The 25,730-nt window shown below is 43.0% G+C and overlaps 1 protein-coding gene across 5 annotated transcripts in view; it reads left to right on the top strand.

Annotated features, from left to right (window-relative positions):
- PAK1 (p21 (RAC1) activated kinase 1) overlaps positions 1 to 25,730 on the top strand; it is a 93,360-nt gene that overhangs the window by 8,027 nt on the left and 59,603 nt on the right. The window contains exons 1-4 of one of the 5 annotated variants that reach the window (XM_074534995.1): positions 3,303 to 3,447; positions 4,327 to 4,409; positions 4,662 to 4,783; positions 5,098 to 5,212. The exons of 1 other annotated variant lie outside the window; for it this stretch is intronic. The gene's annotated coding sequence lies outside the window, so the exon portion shown is untranslated. Of the gene's footprint in view, positions 1 to 3,302; positions 3,448 to 4,326; positions 4,410 to 4,661; positions 4,784 to 5,097; positions 5,213 to 18,255; positions 18,675 to 18,803; positions 18,960 to 19,027; positions 19,050 to 25,730 lie in introns of those variants that run through there. 3 more of the 5 variants (XM_014273056.3, XM_026798203.2, XM_074534998.1) reach the window with 3 other exon arrangements.

Genomic DNA, 25,730 nt, shown 5'->3' with positions numbered 1-25,730 from the left:
TGCTGTGGACATGCTGGGCCCAATCTGAATCAAATGGAGCTTTGAAGGTTTCATGAGGGTGAGATGAGGGCACTGAGTATCAAGAGACCCTTTTTCCTCAGTAAGATGTTAAACATCATACTTCAAGACAGATAATAAGATGTTACTTGAAGGATAACACTGAGACAGAAGATCTTAGAAACAAGTACTGTGTCAAGCCTGCTGCTTCTCAGTTATTCTACCTTTCTATGAGTTTTGACCTGTTGAAGGGTGCCACATTGAAGTCTCTCAAGCCTAAACTTCCATGTCACCTGGGGTCAGATTCAGCCAGTGCATAACAACAGACAACTGTTAATTTTCTGTAATGCCACTGGTTTCCCAGAATTGAAACTTTTGTTATAAACACTCATTTTCTCCCACTTTCTTTGATTTCTAGCCTTCAGAATTTCAAAAAAACAATTCAATATGTGACTGAAATGAGTTTCCAGAATTCTTAGGGAAAAATAGTCCTGAGAACCATGAACAGGTGCATTTCTTCTTGGTAGACAACATTTCTGAACTTAACAAATGAAATAGTTTTAGTTACCATATTATTGAGGAATTTGAGTGAAGTGCCATAACAATTTCCCAGTCCACCTAGGGGCCAAGTAACCATGAAAAATTACACTTTTAAAGTTTATAGAAAAAGTAACAACTGTGCTAACTGCTTGGATAACTACTTAGATCTAATAAAGAGAAATGTTTTTATAGGCATGTCAAGAGAACAGTGATACAATACAAACAAAAACCCATAAAAGCACTAAATTAACAATATTTTCAGGGCTAATTTTCAGGCAAGAGAAAATTTGCTAATTAAATTTAGCAATGACATAAACTTGGAAGACAAAATCAAAACAAAGAAGAAATGGAACATCATGTAGGAAGCCTGCATAATCTTGAGGACTGGAGTAATAGAAGTAATATAGTGGGGACTAAGGAAAAAAATCTGATAGAAGACAGGAGATTTGCAGAAAGAGTAGGGGTAAAACATCTGGATTCAGTTGCCAGCTACCAGTGTACTGTGGATGAGCTGTAAGATGTGCCTAGATGAAGGCAAATGAAATCTTGAAATGTCTGTTGTTGCTGTTTCAGAATACCTGGAAAAAGCTAAAGCTCTGCAGAGAGATGACCTGTTCAATGTAAAAAACAATATTGACACAAGAACAAATGGAAAGATGTGTGAAATGTGAAGTAGGCAATCATTGCTAAGCCAGAAACCAAACACATTTATTTTTAGCTTTGATTCCCATGCTTGTAGTAGCAGAGAACACAAATTCATGATTCAAGGATTCCTTTCCAGTCATGTTATCAGTTATGTTCTGAGAATCACAGCTGAAAAATGTGCGGGCTCATTTACTGTCAATAATACTTCTCCTTGCTAAAATACAACAACCTCCAAGAAACCTGTGAAGTAATCTTAAAGAAAAGCCAAAGTCAAGTTACCAGTTACATCAGGGTTCATTAGGCTGTGCCAGGCACCACTGACCCTGCACAGTTTGTCTAAACAATAAATATAAACAGTGAGAGGAGTTTAATTTGAGCTGAGGACCAAACAGACGATTTCAGAAATGCAATGTCTCTCCCAGTCTGCTCTCAGCAGAATCTTCAGCCCAATCTCTGAAAAGGGAATTTGGACCCAAATTGCACAGGGGAAAACTGACTTGCATATAAGGGCAAAAACTGAAACTGAAGGTCAGGAAAGTGAGAAAGACATATGTTTACTTTCATAAGTAAATGTACCTTAAAAAGAGCCTGAGCCTTTCTTAATGAGCTAGGGCTTAAAAGAAATCTTGATTATGTAGGATTCTGCATCAGTGTTTGCAAACATGCTCACTCCAGACCAATTCTATAATCTCCAAATGGTAAACCACCAATAACAAGGACAATAAATGCTTAAGATTTCAAGGCACACACTTATGATGAGCCAGGGAACTAGACTTGGTAATACTACATGGAAATTAAATCCTACTGGTTCTAATGAAAAGGGAGAATGGAGGAAAAAAATGGTAGCCTTTGTACACTAAAGAATGCAATGCATTTAAAACAAAACCTATTCAAAACATACCAATTTGCTGTATGGATCCCATTGGGTGAAGCATTTAATAAGAATCTGTGAAAACCTAATTCCCTCAGTGTTTACAATCTGAGATAAATCTACTGAACTGATATTAAGAGTCAGTAGACCATAACTCAAACTTCTTCAGAATTGTGACTATTTTACCAGGGTAATCACAGCTCATATGGAGACCACAAAAAAGCATAACTTGCAAAAAATTAATCTATTTCCTTTAATGACTTGTAATGGGGCCTCTGTTTGAGACCATTTAGTTTTAATTAACTCTGATGCTTTTCAGCCAGGGGTCTGTTTTAGGCTGACTCATCCCTACCTCCCCCTGAAATTTCAGCCAGAGATTGTTAGTCATTTCCCAGTATGATAAGAGAAGAATAAGTTGGTTTTCTGTGTTAAAATATCTTAGAAGCCCAGATGCTTTTGTGGTATAGGTTTTTTGTTAATTTTTTGGATTTTGGGTTGTTTCTTTTTTTTTTTTTTTTTTTTTTTGGTGTTTGTTTTTGGTTTGGTTTGGGTTGGGTTTTTTTTGTTTGTTTTTTTTTTTTTTTTTTTGGTTTGGCAAGAGGACGGGCTATGTGTCAGGTCTGCACTTCTTGTGCCTGTGAAAATTGACCTAAATTTGGCCAAGTCAGGAGCCTTTAAAAAAGAACCTCACTTCTTATGTTCTGGGGAGTTGTGCTAAACTTCAACAGTAAAATAAAACAGTGGGTGGGAGAATGACAGAGGCTGGATGAGATGATGGTAGAGAGGGGACATAAACAGGAAACTAGGACTGGCCTTATGAAGGTGTTGGATTGGCTGTGGGGGAGTAGAGAAAGATTTGCCTAAACAGTTTGATGTGTGTGGGGACAAATATATTGGACCAACAAAACAGAAATGACAGGATGTATGGGAAGTGAGAAACTGAGACTGAGCAAGAGATGTTCCTTATAGGACTGGAGAGATTAACTCCTCCATCTTCTAGGATAATATAAAAATAAGAAAGAAATGCTGAGGTTCTATCATGATGAAAATCATAGAAAATTATAGAATAAATTAATATTTTCCCTCTTCAGTTTTGGCCAGTTTACAGTGAATAAAACTTTGGAACATGCAAGAAATTAGGGGGGGAAAAGGAATTGAGCTGCTGTTGCTTTAAAAGGTGGATAACTGACAAATCTATGAGATATCTGAATTATGGTTTTGTAAGTTCATTGTGGTAAGCTCTGTATTTCCAAAGAAGACTCAGCTTACTTAAGACTCCGATTGCATAAACTTGGTGCCTAAAGACAAATGACATCAATCTCCTCTTGAGTGAGTGTTCTTTTTTGAACCAAATGAGGAAGCTGGGGCCTCTGGAAAAAACAGCACCAACTCAGGTAATTAAAATCCACCATAAGGGATATATTCAAAGGGCAATAATTAAGGTGGTGCAGCTGACGTTCACTTTGGCATTTTGCAGCCTTCAAATGCTTGGATTTGCAAATTTTAGGAGTGTTCTTTCAGCCTCCTTTTTGTGCATTTAATTAACATTGTGTATTGTTTGTATGGAGGTAAAGCCTGGAAGCCCTAGGCAAGGATTCCAAGGCTTTGCAGTCACAACACGGAATAGCTGTCAGAAGCCCAGATTTTTCAGTTACTTCTGTCTTGGACTACATTTGAAAAACTGAGATGTATGAGCTTTGGAGCTGGAAGCACAAATAGCAGTGTGTAGTCCCTGATTTGTCTCTTTAGACTGTGTGCTTTTTCGAACTGGAGACATGTTCTCTTTGCATAATCTCTTCTGTCCTTTGTTACCACCACAGAAGTCTAAATTTTGTGCTGATAAAGATGGTTAGTAATAATTTGTACTATAAAACATTTTAAAATCCTTAAGCCTTACTGCTTAGAGCTCCCCAGCTGAATATTGCGGGCTGAGTGCTGTTAACAAACAATAGAGATTGTAATTTTGTTTCGTTGTAAGTGCTTGTGGTTTTGAAGACATCCATTCTTCTTTTCCTTCCCACAGAGCTCAAAGTGACTTGGGCATGCAGTAGTGACTGTGAAAGTTTCTGGCATCCATGCATTTCTTACAGTATTAGATAAGCTGCTTGGTTTTGTAGCTCATGAACCAGGTAGAATTGTCTTCCTTGAAAATGCTTCAGTGAGTGTCACTCCTTGCCTCAGGCAGGCAGGCAGGCTGTCAGGGACAGTCTGTCTGTCTTGTTCTTCATCCAGCAGTCCCCTCTGACTGAGCTGTGGGAATTGGGCTTTCTCAGGTCAGGGAACTTGTCTGAGGAGCTCAGTTCCTGTGGATGCCAGCCATCGTTTTGCTCCAGCTTTCTTCGGGTCTCTCTTGGAGGTCAGTGCATTCTTTGGCAGCCGTGTCTCACCTTTCTTCTTTAAACTTATTTGGTATGTTTAATATAGGGAGGTTTTGTGATATGCTTTGCTTTCTGCAGCATCCTAGAAGCCTGGATAAAAGATTTGGTGAAAAGGAAAAATAGATAACAGTAGGCTAAATATGTTGTGATTTGATTGCATGGAAGTCTGTAGACTTACACCTGGAAGGACTGTGTGGCAAATGCGTGACTGACAGGAGAATTTGGCTCAGATTGCAGGCATGTGGATGAACTGCAGGATCAAAACCTTCCATTCCAATTGGAATAATAAGAAAAGCCATCTCATGTGCTCAGACAAACTTCGGTTTCATCAGCTGCCTTCTCTTGATCTGCAGTAAGTACCAGCGATCACACTTTGTATGATTACTTTGTTAGACAAGGGAGAAGTGCTCCTCTGATGTTTTTTATGACGTCCCTCTCTGCCACAGAAGGTGACACCACAGCAAACAAAAATAGTGGGCATAGCTAACAAAACAGTTCCCTTGCAATCAAAGTGTAAATAACACTTTGACATTATGACTTCATTGCTATATAATGCTTTCTTTGGAATTGCATTGCAAGCAGAAAGGCAAATTAGTTTAAAGAAAGCCCAAATCTCTGTGGAGCAGAGGTCTCAAGTGTGCTATTTCTTCATTGGCCATCTTGCAGAGCAACCAGCAAACTGCAGCTTAGCCTGTAAGCCTCTCAGGAGAACTAATCTGGCCTTGATGGAAGCAGAGGCTTGACAACAAATCTGGAGAATTTAGAAACAAGTGGAGATCAGGTAAGAAGTAAAAGGAGTTAACCAAAATAGATAGTATCACAGCAAGAGTATCTTTATTTTGTGAAATAACTGATTTTTGACAAGGAAAATGGGATCTCTTGAAACTTCAGTGAAGTAGTTGGTGTGTTGCCACAAAGATCTCTGAGCTAAACAGGCGAAAGTGAGGATTAGGGCAAGAAAGGTAACATAAACAGGTGAGGTCAAAGTTTCCCACTTATTTGGGATTTTGCGCGATTGCATCCTGTGAGGGCGTTAAACTGGTTGTTTTGTGCCATATTGTCTATGTTAAACTAACAGGTCATTAAGGAAAGACTCATGGAAAATATGCAGGTAAACAGCAAAAGGGGTGAACCCCACTCTGATTTTGCAAGCTCTGTCTGGGCTGACAACTAGCAGCTGTCAGGGTGTTGTCACTGCATGTGTGTAGGCTGTGCACAGAGGTTTTTGGCTTATTTGGGTATATAAAATCGTCTGTGACTGTGTGCTTGACATGGTCTGCTGGTAAGGCCTGGGCAAGTGCAAATTCTGCTCTGTGTACTGCCTGCAAACCTACAAAACATCTTTTTTATACTATTTTATAAAGTAGACCAAGACTCAACTGGTTTTGGAAGTAGTTTGCAGAGGAGGCTTGAAAGGGAAATCTCTCATTCCTCACACTTTGCAAAGCAATGATTTCAGCTGCATTTCTGCTCATGCTGGATACCTTCCAATAATTGTGCTGTTAAAAAAAACAAACCAAAACAGACCTAGAAGGTTGGAGAAGGGGAACACTTTGGAAGTAGAGAACTTCCTATATAGGTTTTGAGGATTTGGGATGCTTGCTGAGCTGATTTATTTTTTAAAAGCACTTAAGGTAATGCATTTCAGTTTATTTTCCCTTATGAAGTAAGCCTTGTAACCTGCTGTTTTTGTGATTTTCTCAGCCATCACATTACCTTCCATGGTTTGGGAAAGAAAACCAGGAAAAGATAAAGGCACTGGCCATCTCTGATTGGAATTTGTTTAATAATAGCAACCTGCTTAATTCTTTTTCATGTTTCAACACAAATCTTCAGTTCTAGATTTACTTGTTAAGCCTGAAGACCATGTGCTGAAAGAAATTTAGCTCCATTAGTAGGAAGGAACCACATGCAATTCCTTCCTAGGCTAACAAAAGCTGAAGTGGACTTACTAGGGGTTGAATATAGTAGCATATAAGCTGAAAATAACTTTTTTAATAGCTCTAATTTGTATATGCACACGGTGTGGGACAAAAGAGGCGATGAACTCTTATCCTACTCCCTGGCATGACATAAATGACTATCAAGGATACTGAGCAGAGGAGGATTTGGCCCACTCAGCTTATTAGGTTGTTTTCCTGGGTGTATTTTCAGTGCCTGTTTGTTACAGAGATTAGTCATGTATCTGCAATGTTGGATGGTTTTCCTCCATTTCTACAAGAGGATGTGCTGCTCCCAGTGGAAATAAATAAATAAGCAGAGTAATTCCTGCTCTTTGCAGTACCAGTGGGTGGTTTGGATGTTGTGTGTGTCATACTCGAGCTGTGAGTTCAGGCTTGGCAAATTATTACTGAATCATTTAGGTTGCAAATGATTACTCATAATTATTGTTATGGTGGTGCCTACAAGCCATGGCCTTGCCATTGTGGGTGCTGATAAAAACATCAGATGGAGGCCTTGAACTTGGTCTGTATAAGATGTGATCCAGGTATGATTTTCATGTATGGACATTTAATGGGATTTTAATGACTTACTGCCTAGGCTGGGTGCATGTTTTGTCTGCTTAGTTTTTAAAACTGAAATGCATCACCCAAAAATTGTGGCATCCCTGGTGACTGTGCAGATTTTACACAGGCTAGGAGCAGAAGAAACAGGCTAGCTGTTTGCTGTCTTTTTCTGTTCATGAAGAAAGACAACACAATGAAAAATTAGGATGAAAAATAGGATAATTAATAATATGCAGGATTTCCAGCATACCAATTGCTTCTTTGTGGCTGACCATGATGGCATCATCCTTATCTTAAATTTTATTACGGAGGCTGCAGTGCTGTTCTTGTGGATTTTGTGTAGTTCTTCTTGCCAAAGGAAAGCATGGGAGAAAGCATCCCTGTGCTTGAGGGAGTTCCAGCCTGATGAATAGCATATGATACCTGGTACCCCATTGCTCCAGATACACCAGACACACCACTATGCCCTCCTGCTTCTTCAGTGAAGCTGGAGATGCTGCAGGTCCCAGAGAGACATTTCTTTGATCCATTTGAACAAGAAAATGTAAGCACCATGCCACAGATATGATCTTTCTGTGAATGTAACTTATTGAATTTGTTTATTCTGGTGGCATTCTCTGGCAGGAATACCTAAGGATGAAAATACTAATTTTGAAGCATTATTTTATTGGAATTTAGGTGTATAGGTTCAAAAGCATTGTCCTTCAAAATCACCAGCCCAAGAGATTTCTTTCTGGATGGCAAAGTTTCTTGTTTTCTGAATTTTTCTTGGCGAGTTCACAGTTCAGCTTCTGTGTTGCTCTTAATTCTACCCATGATGCTCAAGGCATTCCTTTATCTGCATCCACTGAGGGTTGTGATCTGGAAGCTGTGCCCCAGGCACACCTGCCTCACAGGGGACAGCACTGACCTGAACACACATCACAGCACTCACAGTCACATCAGGAAACAAGTAAATAAATAACCACAGCATTGCAGTTGGGTAGCCAAGATAGCTTGGACCAAGACTAGATGTCCCTTTTCCCTGGGGTATCTCCTAACCTTTATGCTCCTTCTTTTTGGCAGAGTAATTTCTAAATAGTTTGTTGCACTGTGACAAAATTCCTGTAGTGATTTTTCTTGTGATTATTTCCTTGGGCGCTTTCATGCTTTTTCTCAATTCTACTTTAATCTTCGCTTCAGGCACTGCTGAGTACACTCTGGTGATTATTGCTGTGGCAGTTTAAGATGTGTCTGCTTGTTCTGCCCCTCTGGTGTGGGGTACTGCCTCACCTCACAGCTGTCAGAATGAGCAGGTGCTGAGGCTTCTGCCTGATGACAAAACCAAACCAGTAGATTGATGATAAATATGCATCTGAATTAAGACACTTGGTTTTGGAGAGAAGCAGGCTAAATGCAGGCACACATTTCCTTCTGCTGACCTTGGCAGAGGGATGAGGGCACCCTCAGCAAGTCTGCAGATGACACAAAGATGTGTGGTGCAGCTAATGCACCTGGAGGACGGGATGGCATCCAGAGGGACCTGGACAAGCTCGAGAGGTGGGTCTGTGGGAGCTTCATGAGGTTAAAAAAGGCCAAGTGCAAGATTCTTCGTGTGAATTGGGCAGCTCCTGGTATCAATACAGACTGGAGAATGAATGGATTGATTGCAGCTCTGAGAAGATGACTTGGGAGTGCTGTGGATGAGAGGCTGGGCATGACCCGACAATACTCACAGCTCAGCTGTGTCCTGGGCTGTATCCTAAGCAGTGCAGGCTGCAGGGCGAGGGAGGGAATTCTGCCCCACTGCTCTAGAATTGAATCTCTGGGGTCTTCAGCATGGAGGGGATATGGATCTGACTAGTGCTGCAAAAATTATCAGGAGGCTGGAGCACCTCTGCTCTGGAGACAGGCTGAGAGAGTTGGGGCTGTTCAGCCTGGAGGAGAGAAGGCTCTGGGAAGACCTTCCAGTCTCCTGGAGGGGCACCTTCCAGGGCCTAAAGGGGCTACAAGAGAGCTGGAGAGGGACTTTTGACAAGGGCATGAAGTCAGAGGACAAGAGAAAATGGCTTTAAACTGAAAGAGGGTGTAGATTAGACTAGATGTCAGGGAGAAATTTTAGATTAGATTAGATACCGGGGAGAAATTCTTCCCTGTGAGGGTGGTGAGGCACCCATTACACATTGGCCAGGAAGCTGTGGCTGCCCCATGACTGGAAGTGTTCAAAGCCAGGCTGAGTGGGGCCTGGTCTAGTAACCTGGTCTGACTACTAGACCAAGTCTTGAGCTCTTGGTCTAGTAGAAGGTGTCCCTGCCCATGGTAGGGGGCTGGAACAAGATGAGCTTTAAGGTCACTTCCAAGTCAAACCATTCTGTGATTCCATGGAAGCTCCAGCCTGACATACCAGCTAACAGCTGCAGAATGGAAATGTCTTAAACTGATGCAGCTGTTGCTAAGTGACTGATCCAAATATAGTATTTTAGTTTAGCATTTTAATTTAGCAAATTTCATGCATTAATATAGCATACAGGTGTTAATTTATTACATTAGCTATAAATATGTTTATGGGGTTTTTTTTCACTTTGCATTTGAGACTGTCTAGCAATAATGAGAGGAAATAAACTGAAAATTAATTTGTCTGGTTTCACCATTTTTTCTTAGCTGATCCTGTAGTATGGTTTGCATCTTGCCTTCTGATTCCTTAATTGCAGTTTGCACTTGAGAAAACCATCTAATACTTGAATTGCAAGCTAGCCTCAGTTAGAAGCAAATGACATAAATATTTGGGAAACCAATCAGGAAGCATTCAAATCTTCCTTGGTGACGTGCCTCCTTTAGTTGTACAGCTTGCTTCCTTCTGGATGGCAAACGTCAGCGTTAAGATTAGCCTGGCACTGTGAAAGTGCTTACTTGGCATTTCCTCACCCGAGCCAGCACCGCTGGACCTGTGATGCTGCTCCTCTGCCAACGTCAAACAGGCTTAGGCACAGCAGCCCTCACATGTTCATGCTGAAACCTGGTCGGCTCTGAAACAGCGTGTTAAAACAAGAGCCAGCAGTTTGATGCACAGCTGAGAACTCAGGGACTGATACAGATACCTGCAACTGGATACCCATGAGAATTAAAGAGCTGAACTGAAAGAGATTAAGCAGCTCTTTGTACATTCTCCCCTGTGAAGCGTAAAGAACTGAGAGCTTCATTGTTTTGTAACCGCTTGTAAACTAAAGGGGGAAAATAATTACTTCAGCATTGGCTTCTTGAATATGGTTTTATGGAAAGTGCTCTTCCCAGAAATCTAGCCACACAGGCAAAATAAGGAATCCTCAATACAAAGATTTCACAACAGAGCATTGACCATCCTGAAGTTTAAATGTTCCCAAACCTGGTTTCCCTTCAGTAAGTAGCTTTGCCCTTCTGTTTCAAACACAGTCTGCATACATCAGCAGTTAACTCACTTTCTGCGCTGTTTTTTGAAAATTATTTACCTTGGACCTCTAGACCCTTTTTCTCTAGACAGCCATTGCACCTTCATCTCTGTGTGTGATAAAGGCCACTGTCACCTGAGAACCAGTTTCAGGATCACAGTTTCCTGCAGGGGCTGCTCTCTTGCAAGGCCTGTGGACAGAAGCTGCCAATTGCAAATGGCAATATTAAATGTTTCTTCCCTATAGTTCACCTGTCTGCTGAAGATTAGTTCTCTGTATGACTGCAGGCCCACATCCCTTCTACAAGGTTTATATTTGCTGCAATTGGAAGCTTTCAGAGGCAGCTTAAAGGATTGATTTTGTCTGAGAGCAGAAATGGGAAGTAGGAACTCTTGAATTCAAAAAGCATTATTGCAGCAGTTTTGCTGCAGAGCCTGAGGCTACAGATTGAGCTCTTACCTAATTTCCCCATCTGCAATACAGCTCCTAGGATGGTTTGGTGCTTAATTTATGCTGATGAAGTTAATTACTTGCTAAGTCTGTAATAATTTGATGAGAATCTCTGCATATCCCGGAAAATGTGGTAAAAAGAAAGGCAAAATAGCCATCCCAAAAACTGTTAATTAACAAACTGAAACAAGATGGTGAGATTCAGGATAGAAACCTCATTAGAGATCTTATGGCCAATTACAGCCAGTGCAACTTGACATCCCTCTGATTGCAGAGGCAACTTGACAGGAATGCAAAGCTAGAGGTTGGTATGTTCCTGAAACCTCAGTTTTAGCCTGGAAGTTTTGTAAGACCTATGTGGTATCTGAAAAAGCCACTGAAAAAGCTCAGGGGGTTGTGTGTTGTTATTTAGCAGTTCCTGCAGGTATCTACAAGGAATCAATAGGAAAGGATTATGCAATAAAATAATTTATTAAGCTTTCCTGTGTCCTGCAGAACAATCCATGACTCATCAGCAACTTGGACAGCACTGAGATGTACATCATATCAAAGGAATTCTGCAGGGCCAGCTCTCTTGGCAGGCTTGTTGTGATCTATATCTGTCGTGTAACTCTGGTTATAGTGTGACCAACCAGTACAATTAAATTATCAGTATCACTGTCCTCAGCCAAATTCCCCCTGAGCTTGTATAGCTCCCTCTATTGGGTTAACTGTCAAAGTCACTCTCTACCCTGCAAAATGGGTGTTCCATCTCTCCAGCTTTTTGATGAGTTAAAAATTTATAAATAACTTGAATTATCTTGCTGTTTCCATGATATTTTGTCTGCTCCAGGTCAGTTCAGATTATGTTGCTGAAGATCTTTACTTTGCACTTTAATAACATTTTACTGCACTGATGTTTGAAGCTGCCCTGAAACCTCAAATTCAACGCAGTTTTTCCAAAACATTTGAAGTCAGCTTCTCTATAATCTTTCTGTTATGATCCACTTAGGTCCTCTTGGACACAATGCAAATGGGTAGAACTGAAGGACACAGGTTTCACGTTTTCAAAGCTTGCTTGTGAAACATCCAAAATGCCCAGAGACACCATGTCTGTCAGGGCTCTGCAGTTTTTGGTTGCTATTCATGTAACCCAGTGAGGCAGAAGAGCAGAGATAAGGGAAAGAGCAGGGGAAGATTCCTCTCTGCAGTTTATTCTCCAGGGTTTTATTCAGTCCAGTTTTAAATGGCTCAAGCTACTGAAGTGATTCAAGCTATGACATTTTTGGCAGGGTGTGAAACAAAATCTGGCAGAGGTGCTATGACTGAAGGGCTGGTTTTGTACTCTGAAATGTGTGTCAAATCTTTCACTGGCTCCAGTTAAAACAGAATCAGCTCTTCAGAGTCATTCAATTTGAATAAGCTCAGCAAAACCAGCAAAAGAATCTACTTTTGTGGTGCCATTATGCTGTTACAATCTCTCTCAGCCTCACCCTCCTCTGTTTACAGTGTCCTCCCATGCAACTAAGACTTTCTGCATAGAAAAATGAGCTGCTTTTGTTAGGTTTTGAGTAATAAATAACCCTGGATTAGTAGTCTCCGTCTGATGTCTCATTCAGACTGTCTTTTGTGTTACCTAGCTATGTTTTTAAGCCCTGACACTGAAAGTGAAAACTCTCAAGAGGCATTCTTTAAAAAGTCAATAGAGAGAGGAAAAGCTAATTGATTTAAAAATTATCTTTATTGTTACTTTCCTTGTATGGTAGCCCAATAAACTTGAGGAGTTCTTAATGAAAGGTAAATTTAGCGCACTTTTCTTTTTCCACACTTTCCGAGTTCTGTCCCCTTGATGTTATGCTTTCTTTTTTATTTCTCCCCACTCATAGGTAAAAGGAAAAAAAAATAGCATAGTTCAGAATAATTTAGAATGATTTCAGTTTCAGTAGTGCATTCTTGTTTCCTTACTGGTTCAGCAGGAATTGTTGAGCCCAAGAAATGCGTAAATGTATTTTTACTGTGTTCTTCCACATTCTCACAGAGGAGGATTTTTCTCATCATAAACCACAATAAAATGAATGGAAAAGTGATTCTGAATGTTTGTTATAAAACCATTGCAATTCTGTAAGCTGAATCCTGGAAGGAAAACCTGTCATAGACTTGTCTGCTGGGAAATCTGTTCTAGGTAGCAAATTTACATTTTGGGCAGTATTGGGGTTTTTTTTTTTTTTTTTCTGATTTCTTATAAAGAAATTAAGAAATTAAGGAGAGAAAATTAGAGTAATGGTTCTGGGACAGTGCAGAGAACCAGTTCACACCTGAGGCCAGGACAGTCACCCAGACAGTTCTAAGAGGGCTGTGCCACACAGTATCACAGGCCAGGACCTTGTACTGCTGGCTGAACGAGAGCCAGCAGCCATAGATTGTTCAGAGATTTCTGCAGGTATTCTGTCACTTGGGAGCCAGGCTCTCACGTGCCTTAGATGTTTGCCTGCCTGCCATTGCTATGCTTCTTTCCACCCTTCCTTCGTTGGCAGCAATTCCTTCATGCTCCAAAGGCCCCAGTGAATGAGCAGTGTTTATGACCTCCCTCTTCCCTCCCCTCCCTGTCAGCAGTGCCCCTCTTGCTCTCCCTGGGAGCCTCGTTCTTTGTCTGCTGCTGCCTGTGTTTTGTAAAGCAGGGCTGCTGCCATGATTCTTCGCTACAAAAGTGGTGAAGCGCTGGAATGGGATGCCCAGAGAAGCAGTGGATGCCCCATCCCTTGGAAGTGTTTGAGGCCAAGCTAGATGGGGCTCTGAGTGACCTGGTCTAGTGGAAGGTATCCCTGCCCATGGGTCTTTAAGGTCCCTTCCTACCCTAACCATTCTGGGATAATTTCCACTCAAGATGGGACATGGATCCCTAAAAGAGTGTCTAGACTGTATTCATATGCAGCTCTAGGTTGGCTGGTGGGATCAGGGAGGAAAGGGACTTTCAAAGTGAGGTGAATGATTAAATAAGGCTGGAAGGTGGAAGGAAGGGGAAAGGAGAGGAAGTAGGAATGAGTAGATGTTTCTTGATGCAGCTGGAGAAGAATAGGGAAAGGCAGGGATAGGTCTTTTTTAGACTGCAGGGAGAGGGAAGTTTGATGTAGGGAACCATAGCTATGACTGCAGTTGGGAGATTGAAAGACAAAATTCTGAACCAAATTCCTTGTTTTGGAGCACATCAGGACTGTTTTTAACATCTGGAAACAGGCTCTTCTGTTATGGCACTCATCTCCACAGATTATTGCAAAATGTGGGATTTACACATAAATGGTCAGCCTGTGGTGTGAATTCTTATAGCTCCAGTGACTGACCCAGTGTGTTTGACTTTTATACCTTCACCCACAAAGAAGAGCTTACAGCATTTAAATATGTTTTTTACCTCAGATTATCAGTGCCTAGCAATATTTTTCCAAAACCCAAACTATTAAGATTATTGAGAGAACATACAAAACCTAAGCCAAAGCCATGATTCTGTACAGGTCCAAAGAAACTCACAGCACAGGGTAAAACTCCCCCCTTGCTTTTAAGCTTGAATTAGCAGCATGCCTCAAAACTCAGATATCTGTGCTTAAATTCAGCTGTTAGCTAATGAATCAAAGACTGACCTCACTGTTAAGCCATTGCCCATCTGTATTTTATGACTTCCAGAGATACACAAGGCTTCCAGAATCAAACAGTCATTTGTGGCTTCCCTAGTATTCCCCGACTTGCTGACTGCTCACCAAAGCACTGAGCGCTCTTAGCTGTCTCTGTGCAATTTCCTGGCTAAAGGAGATCTGGAATGTAAAAGTGTATTCATCACCAGAGGTTTTGCAAGATTCCAGGACTTCAATGAAGCGGTAAGAGATTATTTAAAATTGGAATGGCATGAAAGTTCCTCTGAGTTTTCAACCAACTATAGGGTAACTTAACCAACAAGTAAGTAACCCATAAGAAGAAGCAGAATTATTTGGGCTTCAAGCATCCAAAAAAACCAAACCAAAACAAAGCCAGACAAAAACAAACAAACAAAAAAACCCCACCAAGTTGTAATAACTGTTATAACTGTACCAGACAGATCCTGACCCTTTACTGTGAGCTTCTCAGGACAGAAATGGAGGACTAAGTGGCAAGTGTGAACATGTACAGTACAATGCCTTAACCATTTATCCGGAGTGAAACAGCTGCATAGAGTCAAATACTGAGAAATGTTTTTGCATAAGCTGGATTTTCGACTTCAGTGCTAAGATCAAGAAGTGTAACCCAGAGCCAGCTTTGCTAAGATGATGACCCTGCTTCTTACTCCTGAATTTGAATTCATTCTAGGGCAGAGAAATCATAGCAAACCTTTCTACAGGATGTTAGGAGGTGCATGTCCATGTTAAATATGTGTCAGAGGTAATGTGCTATTTGTATACATTTTGGAAATGATTTTAACTTCTGTTGTGATGGGTATTACATACCATCTAACATCAGGATATTTAAGATAGAAACCAGATGCTACGCTATGCTAGTCAGGTGTTCTGGCCCTTTCTATTTTTTACTTTGCTTTTCTGGCACGAAAACTCCCTAACATTTACTGAGGAAATGAAAGACTGTTGCTGTCCTGCTTTTGTGTGTTTGTTTAGCAAAAACATTTGTGCATCATAGATTTGTGTCCAGAAACACATTCCACGCTGCTTTAGTGTACTGCATAATCTGGACAAAATGAAAAGGAAATAGTTGTGATTTGAAACTGTTTTACATACATTTTGCAGAGCTGTACAAACTTACATTATATGTAGGGCAGTGATGAATCATAGTCTGTCTTCTTCTTCACTTCACACCACTATAACAACATTACTTTGCTGGATTGACTTCTGATTTACTGGGTGAGAAACCTCCAGGCAGTACTGTGCTGACCCACCATCACCTTCAGTTTTGCTTGCTGGTGCTTGCTGTTTCTTCATCTTCACAGTATGATATTTAGCTGAGGAACTTTGTAATTTTGTGTTGTATAACTATAGGACTCAATTTTTCTTTTTGTCTTTTTCCTTTCCCTGCTAGTAAAATCTAGAGATTTGTAATTAGTTTTCAAGTCATTCATGAACTCTGTTTTCTTCCATGTAGGCTGAGTCCAATTTGTCTCCGTTTGCTTGAGCAGATTAAATGAGTGGACAGGTTATTGCAGGTGACTAAGTGGGCACATCCTAACAAGTTACTGTCCCTCAGCTAAGCTTCAGCTCCTGTGATTTCACATGCTCCTGTGTTCCTCCTGCATCGTGTCAGCCAAGGTATTTGGGGATTTGATCTGAGTAAAAACACCTAGGAAAACTCCTAGGTGGACCAGTTCCTTGATCCCTTCCATGACAGAGCTGCACAAATAGCTGTGTTGGCACAGTGCAGGGAGCAGCTCAGGAACAGAGATGCACAGCAGAGGAGGAACTATTGATACTGGTGCTGCTGAAAAAGAAGAAATCATCAGGCTGTGCCCCACGGCAGTGCACTTCTTGTTCTGCTGTGTGTCTGAAGGGGAGGAAAATACAGCTCTTATGTGATCACTGGGAAATCGATTGTTCAACTGAGTTGGTCTTTGAGGCTGGGGTCTGGTGCCAGGCTTCTTCCCACAGAACACAGGAGACCCTTTTGAGGTGTAAGAGATCCCCCTTTTCCTCCATGTTGGAAAAGGGCCATCTGACTTGAACCTGAGTGCAAGGCAAGATGGATCCTTTGCCTGAAAACACCTGAACACTTAGCTGTGAGTGCTAAGAAATGCAAATAAAAAGATTTACATTTCACTCATTCCTTTCTGAAGTACCAAATTCTGGTTTGCAGTGGTAGCTTTCTATCCTGTTCTTATGCTGTTCATGGACGTCTTCCTCCTTTCGTTTAGGAACTCCCTCTGAAATATTCAGCAATAGTTTCAGACAAATGAGTCTTGAACTTCGGGTAAATTCAGAAATCTCTAAGTATTGCAATTCCTGGATATTCCATTAGGGTTCCACATTACTACAGAGTAGGAAAATAGCAAAACGTAAGGGTTCTTAAGATTTTGGTGAGATTCATCAGCAGCAAATATACAAAGGTTTATTCAAAAGAATTTCTGAACTGGGTTAACCTGTGTATTGATTGTCCCTCAATTGTCTCAGTTGTCTCTTCTCGAGGCTGAACATGCCCAGCTCCCTCAGCCTTTCCTCATAAGAGAGATGCTCCTGTCCTGTCATCATATTTGTAGCTCTTTGGGCAGGTGCTTCGGGCAAACACCATAGTTACACAGCCTACTCCAGGAGCTCCATGTTTCTCTTGGACTGAGGAGCCTGGCACTGGTCACAGCACTCCCGATGGACCTCTCTAGGGCTCAGTAGAGTGCAGTGCACCCGGTGTACATGGACCAGGCCATAGGTCAACCATGGCAATTTCCTGACTTATCCATTCTCCATGTGGTTGAATGAATGTATGTGGTAAAACATCTTGTCAAACAGACATGTTAATGGAGTATTTTGGGCTGTTCTCTTGTCTGGATTCAAAATTTATTTTTAAAAATTGTCAGCAGGCATCCATGTTTCCGAAAAGGTTTTGGGATTTCAAGCATGGTACAAAAGGAAGTCACTCTTCAGCTCTCAGTTCAGGGCCAAAGGGTCACTCTTGGGTTTCAACTCCAGCTTTGATGGAGCTCCCTTTATGGATCCAGCATTTAAGCTGTGCTTCGTGGCTTTTGCCTCAGTTCATTCCCTCCCCCCCAGCAGCAATCCTGTAAATTTCCATGTGTCTCTGGGATTCCTGACACGGTCGGATCCTGTCTTTGAAGTGATGGGACTGATACATATTACCCTGAACTACATAAAAACCTTCATGTTGCAACCAGACTACGGGCAGAGGATGCTTGAGGGAGCTCATGCCATCTGCCCGTGTGCGTGGATTTGAATCCAATGTTAAATGTATCCGACAGAGGGAAGTGCTTCCAAGTGCACAATTCCACAGCAGGTTCAGCTGCTGAAATCAGCTCTGTGGCATTCCCACTCTCCCTATCAGTCCCAGACTCGAGTTCTCGCTTCCTCCATTTGTTTATTTTTGCGATGTTAATTTTCTGCTGGTTTGGCTCCCGAACAAACTTATCACGGGAACTGATAAATGTTGGTACGAGGGGGAAGGGCGAGACTGTGGCAGCGCTGTCCTAATCTGTCGTGTGTATGGCATGCTGTCTCGGTACAAAGCTTGTCTCCCTTTTGCCTGGAACTACTCGCTTCACTTCAACATTTCCCCTTCGCACCTCTAGAGAGCACGTCCCAAGAACACCTCGGCATGCCCGTGCTCTCTTCCCGAGAGCCCGGCGCTGTATGTGCAGTCAAACCCCTCCTCCTTTTCTCTGCAGGCACAGCTCAAGCGCTGAGCCGAAAACTCCTGTTAACTAGGGTGACAAGTTTCCAGCGAGCTGTGCATCACGGGGAGAGGGGACACCCGGATCCCGGCAATATAAGGTATAGACGCCTCGGCTTGTGCAACACAGCAGCAGGGCAGAGCCCATTTTACTCTTGCCTTTTTTGGATCTGCACGCACACAGACCTCAGCACAATGGAGCCGGCTCCGCGATACCGCAGCGCGATAACGAGCAGCACACATAAAGTCATCGCAGCGAACATAAAGTCATCCCAGCACACATAAAGTCATCGCAGCGCCGCTCGCCAAGGGTGCAGTTGCCGGCCATCCACTCCCCGCATGGCAGCTCCGCTGATGGCGTGATCGCTCAAGACTCCCACGTCCCAGCCAGGCCAGCGCCGCTCCCGCCCTCTGCCCGGCGGAGCTGCGGCTCCGGGACCGCCTGCAGCCACTGCCCGGCCGGAGCACAGCCCGAGCACAGCCCGCGGCTCCCCGAGGCAGCGCACCACGCTCCGGGGTCCCGCTCTGCGGCGCCGCCGAGGTACCACCCCCTCCCAAAAAAACTTTCCCCCGCGGGCCACTCGGAGCGATGCCGCGCCCCGGCCGCCGCCGAGCGGAGCGGGAAGGACCTACCCCCTACCCTTACCCCCGACCCCTTCCCACCTTGGCAGCAGGGGGCTGCGGGGCGGGCCCCCCGGAGCCAATGGCCGCGGCAAGGCGGGCAGGGCGCGGGGGGCGGCGCCGGGCCGACAATAGGGGCGGTGTGGGCAGCGGGGCGGGCGCGGAGCCGCGGGAGAGCCGGGCAGCACCTTGCGGCGGGCGGAAGGTGAGTCCCGCCGCGCCGCGCCGCGCCGGGGAAGGGGATTTCCTCGCTTGTTTTGTAACCGGGAAGTTTGCGCAGGGGTTGAGCGGACGGGTGCGTTCTTCTTCAGGCTTTCTCTTCCTCCCTCCTTTTGAAATTTTCTTTTAGAAGGGGGTACTGACTCTGCCTTCCCCCTCCTGCCTCCCCGCTCCTGCCTCCCCGGCTCATTCATTTAACAAAGGGAGTTGTTCTCAGTCCCCGGGCTTGGCGAGCGGGGAGCCCTTCGGGGCCGCATGTTTGGGGTCCCGGCGCACAGGCTGGGGTGCAATCGGGGCTCAGCCCGCAGTTTTTGCCAAGCACCCCGTCCTGTCTTCGGCTGGAGGGGCGGGTGCTTTGGGCAAACACAAAGAATTGAGGAGCTGGACCCATGCTGGGCGATGGGGTGATGAAGCCTCGGGCTTTGTGTGGCTGGTGAAGGAGGGATGGAGAGGTGGGAGCTTGTCTTTTAACCCCTCCGCCCGCGGGTGTGTACGAAACCGTGGCTTTTTTGCTAGTAAAGTACTTAAAAGCAAAGCTGAACTTTGGGATCGTGGCATAATTCAGACTGGAGGGAACGTCAGGTGGTCTCTAATCTAGCCTCCTTCAAAGCAGGGCTTCTCCCTGGGGAGTGGGGAGCAGTGAAGGGACGTCGGAGATGGGTGGCACCGCTGGGTGCTCTTGAATGCACCTGGGAGCTCGATGGAGGAGGCAGCGCCAGCAGGACGAGACTTCAGAGGCAGTAGCGCTCCTGTCTTCTCTGTGCGTGGAAATGCCCCAATCCACAGCTCTCCCATGCCTGCAATCCCTGGTCTTGTTGCTTTTGTTATCCGGAGGGCTTAAAATTCATGATTGTTGGGAATAGCTGGCTGCATCCGTATGTGTGTCACGGTGCATCTGCTCCTGCTGAGCGTTCCTTGATTCTTATTTCAACATTGCCTCCAGGAGTTTTTTTCTTCAAGGAGCAAGATTTATAAATACAAACCCTGGCTCTTGCTTGGGACTGGCTGGAAGGCGTGTACTTTCTGTGGTAATTATGTATGAGAGATGCATGTGTGTAAGAACAACCATAAAAGCCGTTCAGTCAGCCACGCTTTCCATTTTCAAAGTGAAAGCAGGTATTGTAGCCGGGGGAAATGGCTGTGTCGGGTACAGACGGAAGAATGTTTGTTTTCTTTGCTCGCAATTACTCTTTGCCCAGTGGCTTAGGGATGCCTTTCACTGAACCTCCTCCCCCTTCTCCATACCTGGAGTTTCCCGGTGCTGCTTCCACATTACCTGGCCAAGCAGGGAGCATCTTCCTGTCTGCTGCTCCAGTATCTCTTAGTGTGGGTGTGCTGATCTTGCTCTCAGCTTTATAGGGTAAGGCTGGAAAAACTCCTCCTTGTGGAACAGTTTGTGTGTGTGTGTCCACTGGATGCTTGGAGACTGCTTTTCCCTGTGCATTTTTTTGTGGGTAAGTCAGAGAAATGAAGCTCATCTCTGCACAGGGAACAGAAGGTATGGTGGGAATTTGAATATTTCTAAATATGGGTTCTGTTTAACTCTGGATTGCCTGTCTTGTGCCACAGAACAGAATTTGTTCACAACTGTACTGTATAACAAAGCAGGAGTCTAAGACTGGACAATAAACTGCCAGGTGATTTTTTTTTAGCCTTTTTTGAGTCCTGCATCTTTAAATGGGATAATATAACTGCCATTCTTTGATTTGGAAATGAAAACCAAAAATAAACTTGAAGAGGAAAATGCTCTTGTAGCATGACAGCAAGAATGCTTTTACTGGTTTCTGAGGAATACTATGTGCTCTGGATGTTGCACAGAAAAAAAAGAATAGGGAAAAGTGAGGCTTTTAGTTCATGCTTTTTTGTGCATCATGGGGGTATAGGAAGAAATATGTGACAAGTCCAATATAACTGCCACAAGTGAAAATATATTGCTTGTTTATTGTGTTTCTGATTGCCTTGCTTGCACTGGATTGAAAACTGATGCTAGCTCTCTTTGCTTCAGAGGTCAAAGAGCTGGTTTATTATCCTTTTCCAGGTTTCTGAAGGGAGACCTTTTCTCTCAGCTTTGACTCCAATGCATGAATTTCACCAGTTTGCTGACTAGTGTCTTGTAGTTTTATAAATGTGAGCTGGAGTATGGCTTCTTTTCTTCTTTTTCCCTTTTGTGCACCTGTCTCACTTCCTTGATGTGGGAAGGTTTGTAATTTCAAAAGCTTGTTGCTATGATCCAATTTCCTTATATGCTTAAGAGCATACAGAACAACCTAGAGCTGAAATAAACTTTTCTCAGTTGAAAAATACAGAAATGATCCAGAGCTCCGCCCTCAAAGTGTTCTGGTTTTACAGTTCATCCTGTTGACAGCAGATAACAGAAGCAAACAGACTTTGTAAAGGAACTGACCAGTCTTGGTGAGGATGTGCAAGACACAGACTGAAACTAGACCACTAAAAACTAGCCATATTTCTTAAAAGGCTAGTCAGCCATTGGCCCTCTGACAGGTACAAGAATGCCTACTGTTGGCTTTTTACCTCTCTGGGAAGGAAGAATAATGCTGTGTACCAGAATTGTACTGTGTCAGAGTGTTTTTCTATACTTGGCTATGAGCCGAACTAATTTTCTCAGCCTGATGTCTTGGCTTGTATAGGAATTGAGGACAATGTAAGCATGTTCTGCTTGATGTTGAGGGTTTGCTCTTGTGGAAAAAATAGTCCAGTGTGTGATTTTTCTACTTGCACAGCTGTCACCTGGGAGGAGCTGCTTTGCACCCCTGTTCCCAGAGGTGGGAATGGCTAGGTTCATTCCCCTTGGTGGCAGCAGAACTGGGACTGTCAGCCAGTGCTCACTGCTGTAGCACAGAAGTCAGTGATCAGTTTTTCCCATCTGAGGTTAAGGCACATGATGCTCTTTGGGAATGAATAGGTTAAAAGTATCTGATGCTGCTTGTACTAATCAGGTTTTTATGCCAACTGAAGTTCAAGTTTGAAATTCCTGCCCTTGGGTGCAGTTTTGCACAGCATGTGCAGATGGGATCTTGTGGCTCTGAGGGGTACCGCTCAGTGCTCCAGTGGTGGTGACTGCTCCTGGCTTTGTGCAGGAAAGGGAGCTGGCTTTTGTCCCATCTTGCCTCAGGCACATCCTCAGAGGTGTGGATGCCTTTGGGTCCTTCCATGGCCTGTCTTCTTTTTGGCACATTACACTGGGGTGCACATTGCAATTTCAGGGCCCTTCATGGGATCTATTTGATGAAAACATGGATGCTCCAAGCTCAAAACATGGTTCCTCTGAGCTGAATGTGTCTCCCCAGGCTCCCAGTATGATCTGCAGAGCGAAAAAGGCCCTTTTAGCATGTGCCTTGTGTCACCCTCCTGTAGGTATTTCTCAAAGAGGTCAGAGAGTTGCACTCTCAAAATGCTGATTCCTCTTGTAGTCTCCCTGGTCTCCTCTGTCTCCCATGTGTTGTGTTGTATATTGGAGCAGCTGAGAGGAGTTTTACCTGCTCCTCTCACTTTGGGGATGCAGGCAGCATTGCTAACAAATCCATCAGCAAAACCACTGTTGTAGCGTGGCTTTCCCCCTTTCTCTTCATTTTAGCATTTTTTTGTTGGGATGGGGGAAAAAGAAACAAACAAACAAACAAAAAAGCCATCTGAGAAGTGGATTTGCAGGGGAATTTGAAGAAAAAGTCCAAGTATTCAGTTCTGGTTTGTGTGCTAATACACTCTTTCAGGCTGGCAATCCAGGTGTTCCAGCTTCCACTTGTACACTATCAATCTCCTGAGTGTAGTCTGAGATGCAGGTTAAACAATAACTTCTCTCCTCCATGGCTTCTTTCCTTCTTGCAATCTGTACTCTTTGGACCTGCCATATAGCAAGTTTGTTTTACTCTTAAGCTGGTCTAACTGCCTTCAAGCCATTCTATTTCTTACTTCCTGTCAAAAGTCATAAGTGGTGCCGAATCAGGCAACCTTGTATCATCTTAGGTTTAAAGAAAGGAAGAGAAAAAGGTGACTGGTGTAGAAAAAAATATCCTAGCTTGTGAAAATTGGGCCAAATCATAAGATTGCAGAAGTAGTAGCCAAATGTACTTTCTGGAAAGAAATAATTTCCACCAAAGTAGCCCTTTGTGATTCAAACTACTGTGTGAGAGACAGTGGACAAAATATATTGTGATTGCCTTGCAGCATATGACATCTAGCTGCAGACAGTTCCTTGATCTCAGTGGGCCTTTAGCTGTGGGACTGTGAGGAAGTCAAGTGGGGAGTATGTGCTGCAGGCAGGTGGGGCATAAAGACTTGTGCCATGCCTTTTTTTTATTCTTCTTTTAACATAAAGTCTGTCCACCTGTAATCCTAAAGGAAAATGGGGGAGGAAGATAATTGCTATTCAGATTGTGAGTGTTTTGGGAATGGAGAAGTCTTTCAAGTTTACCTTAAGGCTTTGTTTTCTGCCCTTGTGAGCTTGCTCCGTGTAGTTACAGTGTCTGTCCATGGCTTCCTGCTGATGGCGTTTGATGACTTTCCAGGTGGCAGCAGAGAGAAGGAAAATCAAGTACAAAAGGTTAGGCGACAGTTTATCAGCCTGGCTTGCTGAGGTCACAGCACTGCTTTGAGTTACTTACTCTAAGCATCAGCTTTGAACTATCACCTTTCTTAATGACTGTAGTGGCACACCAGTATTTTAGATGATGTTTCCCTTACAAGGCAAAGCCCATTTCTGAGGGCTGATGTTCTATTCATGAAGTAAGAGCTGGAGTGAGAAATATTTTTAATTGAACCAGTGGCTTGCATCATGTGGGGTTTTTTTCCCTGTTTTGCATGTAGTGTAATGCAAAATACCTTGTCACTTACTTAGCAGGAAGAAATCACAAGATAGATTATTATTGGTACCTACATATTCCCAAAAGCACATTCTCTGCTGATCCTAAAATAAGAGTGGCTTGGCCTCTTAACCCAGTCTCTTCTGTGGAAAGAGTACAGAAGTGATGCCTTTTGTAAAACTTGTCTTTAATTTCCCCAGCTATCTGTAAGTAAACATTATGTAGTTTTGCCAACGAGCTCAACTTGAAGGCTTTGTACCAGGATGATTCTATGATTTGCCTTTAGTAGGTATTTCAAGAATGCCTTATTTCAGTCATGCTTTGAGAGGATAGAAGTCACAGCTGGATGTGGAATTCATGTGTTTCCAGAGTTCAGACCTGTTTGGGTTGAAGCAAAAGCGGATTTTCTTTCAGCAGCAGAAGGGAGGGATATTCCAACCTCTCTTTCCCAATTCTCTGCACACTACTGAAGCTGTTGGATTCATTCAGCTCAAGGCCCTGTGCTTACCTGTGTGACAGCATGTCTCAAGGTAGAGGAGAGAAAAAAATGAGGCCAGGCTGGTAATGTATCCTCTGCTTTTCTCACTCACTAAACTGGTCACCTGAGCCTGAACTCCTGTGTCCCTTCACATGAGAAGATGGATTTGTCAGGTGACAGCTGCAACCAGGGAGTGCACAGCACAAAGAGGGATTAGCAGCAAATGGACACATCAGGATTTGAAATGCAATATTGATTAGCTCATTAAAATTAATAAGACACTCAATTATCCAAGTCCTGTTACATTTTGCAGCTCTTCTGGAAATAGAACAATTTATATGCCCTTATCCTTTCAGGAATACCTCACACAAGACAAATTTTAATGTCATTTTCCTCTGAAAACCACAAAATGTGTTAACTTTTAATAGAGCCCAAGTTTGTCAGTGTTTTATTTAGTAGAACATTGGTTTTGGTAGGACAATGTTTTTAATAGACTTGAAGATGTAGGGATAGTACTAAAAAGTTTCTTTTATTGGGAATTATCTAAATTAGTGTCTAATTGGGCTAATGTTGTTTTAGGTAGGGTCAAAAACTAATAACGGGCAGATATTCACATACTGGCCAATTTTAGCAAATCAGACAAATCTGTCTCAAAATGCAGCACACAGAGAGGAAAACCCTTTGATTCAAGCTCAGGAATTCAAGGAACAAGTATGTGGGCCATAGAAAGGGCATGTTTCTCCTAAAACGGAAAAGAGTGAAATTTTGCCCAATTCTCCAATTCTTCAGAAATATGTATATTGCCTCCATAGTACATAAATGCAATTTTTTCTTTGGGTTTTTTTGTTTTGTTGTGTTTGTTTTTTTTTTTTTTTTTTTTTTTGTGTTTTTTTTTTTTCTGTTTTTTTTAATGGTATCTTTAATGAAGGATTTGCTTGAGAGGGTTTGAGCCACCTGACCCAGGGCCAATCTTGCTGAAATGAGAAATTTCTCTGGAATACTCAGTTTCCATGCAAGAGAGAGGCTGGAGGAGGATAAGGTCATGGAACTAAGATCCTGGAGTGATTGCTAGGTTGCTAGGTGGATGGCACATCTCATTGATGTGGTCATTGCTACTTCTTTTTTCTACAAAAGTTTGATTGATTTTTTTTTTTTTTGCCACATTGCTCAGGAGAGCTAATTTTCCTGGTTAACCACAAGCTTATAGTTCTCATCCCTGTTTTGCCCTGCTATTGTGCTCATCTTCAGTCCCACTTTGGAATAAGATGTGTGTTCACTTCCAGTGTTGCTTCTCTGGTCTCATGATCGCAGGGATAACAAAAAAGCTTTGGGAGCTGAACTCAGGGAGACCCAGAAATGAAATGGTGATGACACCTCATAGTCCTTCATGAAAACCATCCCCTTTCTGATAATCAAAGTCATTGGTAAGGTTCTTTGGTAAAATGTATGCAGTTGTGGG

Source organism: Zonotrichia albicollis, chromosome 2, assembly GCF_047830755.1.
Source record: "Zonotrichia albicollis isolate bZonAlb1 chromosome 2, bZonAlb1.hap1, whole genome shotgun sequence".
Taxonomy (NCBI): Eukaryota; Metazoa; Chordata; class Aves; order Passeriformes; family Passerellidae; genus Zonotrichia; species Zonotrichia albicollis.
This window is presented reverse-complemented; position numbering and strand designations above follow the sequence as displayed.